We start from the raw sequence: 5940 nt of genomic DNA, 5'->3' as shown, positions 1-5940 counted from the left end.
TGGTGAAATGGAATTAAGTATAGATATTGAATCAGAGCAGGATAAAAACCAAGATTTGAAGCCAGTAATTGATTTTCTAAAAGCAAATGTTTTGCAATCTGCTTGGGAGAAGGTAGCTAGTCTAAGCCGTGTAACAAAGAACTATTGGGCACAATGGGACCAGTTGAAGCTTGAAGATGGTATTCTTCTCTGGAGATGGGAAAGTGACGACCTGGCAAACGGTTATCCCGAGAAAGTTACGGGAAGTTGTGCTGCGTCAGTCCGATGATACTTTAACAGGAGGACATCTCGGAATTAAGAAGACATTGAGTCACCTATGACAAAGATTTAACTGGATAGGTATGAGGCAGAATATGGAAGAATGGTGCAACACATGCAGTACATGTTGTGCTAAAAGGGGACCCAAACATAAGGTATATGCTCCAATGAAGTTATATCAAGTTAGCGCACCAATGTAAAGAGTAGCCATTGACATTGCTGGTCCTCTGCCCCAAACTCGTGCTGGAAACAAGTACATTTGTGTGGTGATGGACTATGTCACTAAGCGGCTTGAGGCATATGCAATACCAAATCAGGAAGCTACAACTGGCCCATATGACATAGTGGATCGTCTCTCAGACGTGACTTTCCAGATAAAATGTGGTCGGCGAGGTAAGCCAAAGGTGGTGCATGCCAACAGGCTTGGGCATTATCATGGTCCAGGACATTTCAGTTGGAATGAAGTGAACAATGGAACAAATGACACTGCTGAAGACGTGTCACCTGAATAAGCCACTGTCGAGGGAGAAACTCTACCCGGTTTTGAGAAGGGAAACAGTGAAGCCCTTGATGAAGTTACTACCACTGATGTGACTGTTACCGATAATAGTACAATTCCCGATGGAGCAGATGAACCCCACGGAAGCAGAAGCCAATGAGATGGAGACCAGTATGTTGAAAAGATATGTCCCGTAAAATTAAGATACTTTGTTGAATTTTAATTTTGTGTTTGTAAATTGTGTACATTTAATTAAATTATTATTAACTATCTATTGGTTTAATGTAAGTGGCTATTGTTTGGGATGAACAATACTAAGGAAGGAGCAGTGTTACGACAGCAGAAGTCACGTGACGCTAGTAACACGTCATGAACTTCTAAAACGTTCACGTCCCTTCCTGAATGCTCTAGCGGTATTCTTTTATATATAAGACGGTCAGGACCTGACGGCAACAATATAATGTATAATTGAACTGCGGACAGAGAGCGACGTATTGTTGAGCACGTAAGACGTTCATTGTGAATTATAGCGTTTGTTATAGTGCGACTGTGAAAATTAAGTGTATTGCAAAGTTGTATTCAGAAAGAATAAACCAGTTTTATTTAAGGAAAAACTTGTATCGCTAAAGTTTCTTCTGAAAGAATTTTACGGAAAATTAACTAACGAACAGAGATGTAACAATATTGTTACTACACGCAATTAACATCGATGAATGCGTGTATCAGCAATATTGTTACTTGGTACATACGTAAATGAGAATCTCTTTATATTCTAATCCTGTCTAAGCCTTTTTTCCGTGTAACACAATTTAAACTGCTTAGCGAATGGCTTCTGCCTGAAACGTTGGAAATAATAATTAAGTTTTTGTTATAGATATGTGTTTTACCAATTTTGAACACTAATTCCAACAATAGTATATTTCATTTTTTTTAGTTTTGTTTGTTTTTTGGAATTAAGCACAAATTTACACAATAGGCTATCTGTGCTCTGCCCACCACAGGTATCGAAACCCGGTTTCTAGCGTTGTAAGTCCGCAGACATACCACTGTGCCACTAGGAGGCTTTTTTAAAGTTAAGCACAAAGCTACACAATGGGCTGCCTGGCATATTTCATAATATTGTTACGTCTCTGTTAGTTTGTTCACTTTCTGTATAATTTATTTTCGATGAAACTTCAGCAAAACAAGTCCTTTCTTAAATAAAGCTAGTTTATTCCCTCTGAATACAACTTTGCAATACACTTAATTTCCACAGTCACTTTAACTTCAACACACACTATAATTCGCAACGAACAATTCACGCACTTTCTTACAACTGCGCTTGACTCAATTGTCCAGCTCTATATCTTTCTGTCTGCAATTAATGTCCTCCTGTCACTTCTCACCAGTCTTATATATTATAAAAGCGCGTGTCTAGCAAACACTCGAGCCTTCAGGAACGTTGGAGATACTCATTACGTGTTACCAGAGTCACGTGACTTCCGCTTTCATAACAATATCCTTGATTTGGGGCTTTAAATGTTTTCAACAATTTAAGTTTTGTCTGACAGTTATACGAGACTTTTCAAACTGTACAAATGTATATAGAGAAAAAAATTAAGTGTATAATTATCAATAATCAATGTGATATAAATCTGAATACTAACGGAATATCAAAAACTTCCTATATTGACTGAAGTTACTGCCTATCCATGTTACACTGAGTTATCAACAATTATATCAATAAAGCGGCCACTCCTAAGAAAGAGAAAGATAATGTTCCAAAAAAGATTATGTATATGACACTACCATTTACTGGAACACATGCTTTGAAAATCAAGAAAAATATAAAGAACTTCCTTTGTAATATTTACCTACAAGTTGAACTACGTGTGGTACTTAAACCAGTATACAGAATAAGGAACTATTTTGTATTCAAAGACAGAGGGGACCGATCATATCTAATCTACAGATATCAGTGCTCTGTTTGTAATGGTGTGTGTGTAGGGTCGACTGTGAGGAGGCTTAGTGATTGAGTTAAAGAATATAGTATGCCAAGGTATGAAAAATTGTCAAATATTTTCCAACATGAAGAATGCGTGAATGCAAGTGTTAAATTTAACAATGCCAAATTATTGGAAAGGCTGAAAATGAGCGATGGCTACGGTTAAAAGAAACATTAGCCATAAAGAACTTAGCACCTGAACTGAACAGGAAATCCAGCACAGGTGAGCTGATGTTAAAACTAAAAGTGTGAGAAGAGAGAAAAGAGGATTTAAGCAACATTCCACATTTTAGACACTTGATAAATGGAAATGAGATCAAATAAATAGACTGCATTAATTCTGAGGTGGTTAAGAAAAAATTGTGAAGTTTAAAGAATGATAAGGCTCCTGGGCCAGATAATATTTCCCGAAGGGTTTTGAGGGAGGTTACAGATTGGGTAAGTAAGCCACTTGCTACTATATTGGAAGTTAGCTAATGTAACTCATTTCAAGGGAGGTGATAAAAATTGTCCCAATAATTTATAGACCCATTAGTATTACATCAGTTGTGGGAAAAGTTTTGGAAAATCTGATAAAAGATGGTTCAAAGTCATTCAACAAAGTTTAGCATTTGTATTAGATAGTCAACATGGTTTCACTAAGGGAAAATCTTGTCTTACAAATATTTTGGCTTTCTTTGAAAATGCTACTGCTAATGTAGATGAGGATAAGAGTGTAGATTTGGTGTATCTGGATTTTCAGAAAGAATTTGAAAAGGTTTCACATAAAAGGCTTGTAAAGAAAATCATCTTTACAGGTGTTGGGGATAATTTAGCAAATTGGACAGAAAAGTGGCTGGATGGAAGCAAACAGAGGGTTGTTACAAATGGAGTTCAGTCAAACTGGATTAATGTCACAAGTGGGGTACCTCAGGGCTCAGTATTAGGACCTTGCTCTAATTGATTTATATCAATGACACAGATGAAGGACTGATCAATAAACTACTTAAATTTGCAGATGATATTAAGGTCTTGGGTAATGCTAACTGTGAGGAGGATGCTGCTGATTTAGAAAAGGATTTAGATCATTTAGTGAGTTAGGCAAATAAATGGCAGATGAGTTTTATCATTTGAATTATCCCTCTCCAGATGGGTCATGGGTCAAAGGCCTTGTCATCGCATTTGTTGACTCGTATTAAAAGTTTTATTGAGCTACTATTTCATGAATTTATGTCAATAACTTTGGTATCAAACTGTAGGTTATAATTCAAATTTTAGTATTATACATTACTTAATTTAAAATTAGATATTAAAAAACACAGTTAAACATCGATTTTTTGTGTCATGTGGTATGTTGAATGCAGCACTGGTTGATATTAGATGTTTGTGATGTAGTTTCGTATGAATTAGGAACTCAAACTATTGATATTTACAAGCTAAAATCTAAAATAAGAACCTCATATCTTATCTATTTGCTGATATATCACTTATGTAATGATTCAAATACAGTGGCCTCACTCACCTCTTTCCATTTTTAGAAACAGTCCCTTATATACACTTACTTCAATATATGCCATGTGAATAACCATTCAAAAGCTCAGTATGTCCTCCTAGTGGCTTTCTCAGCCATTTTCATGTGTTAGGATGCCATCTCTCTTTCGAACCAAGATTTCAAGGATATAGGTTGTGTCTTTAGTTTGCTCAAAATTTCAAATTTTTTTAGACCCAAATACAGCTTAGTTACTAAGCTTTATAAATTATAGTGGAATTATATGGTATTGATATAGTAATTTATAATTCTTTGGTTATTCAACTGTATATATAAAACCTAAAAAAATTAATTTGTTTCATATACTCCATGTGCCAAATTTTAAAATGCTTAGCAACCTACATCAAGCAGCAACCAAGTACAAAGGTTGTAAGTAGAAGAGATTATTGTTTGCTATACTTATTTATTTATTGTTCTATGTTTTAAGAAAAATACGTTTTTTAAATTATTTTTAAATAATAATAATCTATATACACATATAATGTATAATAATTAAAATGTAACTGTATTTTACAAAATACTAGTCTTCTAAAACACAGCCAAGACAGGTCATTTTGTAAAGACTAAAGACCAGTTTTATATTATTGGATATGGTATGTGAGATCACGTGTACTGTGTCATTGTAACTTCTGTATTGTTAGCCAGGAATGGCTGAAAGGTCAATATATTAAAAATAATAAATATATAATGTTATGAGACTTAAGCTATTTAGTCTAAGCATTTATGTTTTCCTGTTATAATTTGTTGTCATTCTAGAATGAAATAGGCATAATTTTTATTTATTTCCTAATTTTTTATGGTGGTTTCAGGATTGGTCAAATCTACCAAACCTCTACAGAGATTCATTAGTCAAAGTAAGTGATAAAATATAAAGTTTGTTTCTTAAGAAGTGTTTGATAATTATTTGGACATTATAAAGATTTCACATGTGGAATTTGATAATTTTTTTATGCATAAAAGTATTTTTATTCTTAAAATGAAAATTACTTTGCATGGTGGATAGGCAACATGCAAAAAGAAAAAGAAAAGGCATGAGAAAACATTGCTTAACAAACCTTAAGACTTAATAAAAACATTTGATATTTTGTGTATGATTGCATTGTAATGTTTACTGATAATCTGCCAAATTTCATTAACATGCGCTTACTAATTTAAAAGTTATAGCATGAAAACTATGACAAGCATAAAATGCTTATGAGGTCAGTTCTGAGGACTGAGCCCATGCTAAAAGAGTTAAGTAAAATTCGATGGTAATAACCTTAGCAGTCTTGTGAAAGAAAGGAATCGTGGTGTAATAGTTGATCAGACTCTAAAGCGATCCAAGCAGTGTGCTGTTGTTAGGGGTAGGGCAAATAGGATTTTAGGTTGTATCTGCAGAAATACTGAATAGAAGTCTAAAGATGTTATAATTTCCTTGAATAGGTCACTGATTAGGCCACATTTGGAATAGTGTTCATACTTGGGCTTCTTACCTTTAGGAAAGACATTGAATTGTTGGAAAGGACTCAGAGAAGTGTTAATAGAATTGTACCTCGATTGGAGTGGTTGTCATACAATTAGAGGTTGAAAAAAAAGAAGAATTAAAGGTATCTGATTGAGGTGTTTAAGTTTGTAAAGGTAATTGCTAGTGTTGATGCATCATCTTGTTTCATATTTAACAGTGAGAATAGT

The 5940-nt window shown here is 34.3% G+C and overlaps 1 long non-coding RNA gene across 2 annotated transcripts in view; it reads left to right on the top strand.

Moving 5' to 3' along the window:
* The first annotated feature begins 2525 nt into the window (after positions 1-2525).
* The window catches only part of LOC111088169, an 18543-nt gene continuing 15128 nt past the window's right edge, over positions 2526-5940 (top strand). For both annotated transcript variants that reach the window (XR_002612774.1, XR_002612773.1), the window contains exons 1-2: positions 2526-2964; positions 5079-5123. This is a non-coding gene — a long non-coding RNA (uncharacterized LOC111088169). The remainder of the gene's footprint in view (positions 2965-5078; positions 5124-5940) is intronic.

The sequence above is a fragment of the Limulus polyphemus genome, unplaced genomic scaffold (genome assembly GCF_000517525.1).
Source record: "Limulus polyphemus unplaced genomic scaffold, Limulus_polyphemus-2.1.2 Scaffold3238, whole genome shotgun sequence".
NCBI classification, from domain to species: domain Eukaryota; kingdom Metazoa; phylum Arthropoda; class Merostomata; order Xiphosura; family Limulidae; genus Limulus; species Limulus polyphemus.
The sequence above is the reverse complement of the archived record's forward strand: the minus strand, read 5'-3'. Positions and strand labels throughout refer to the sequence as shown.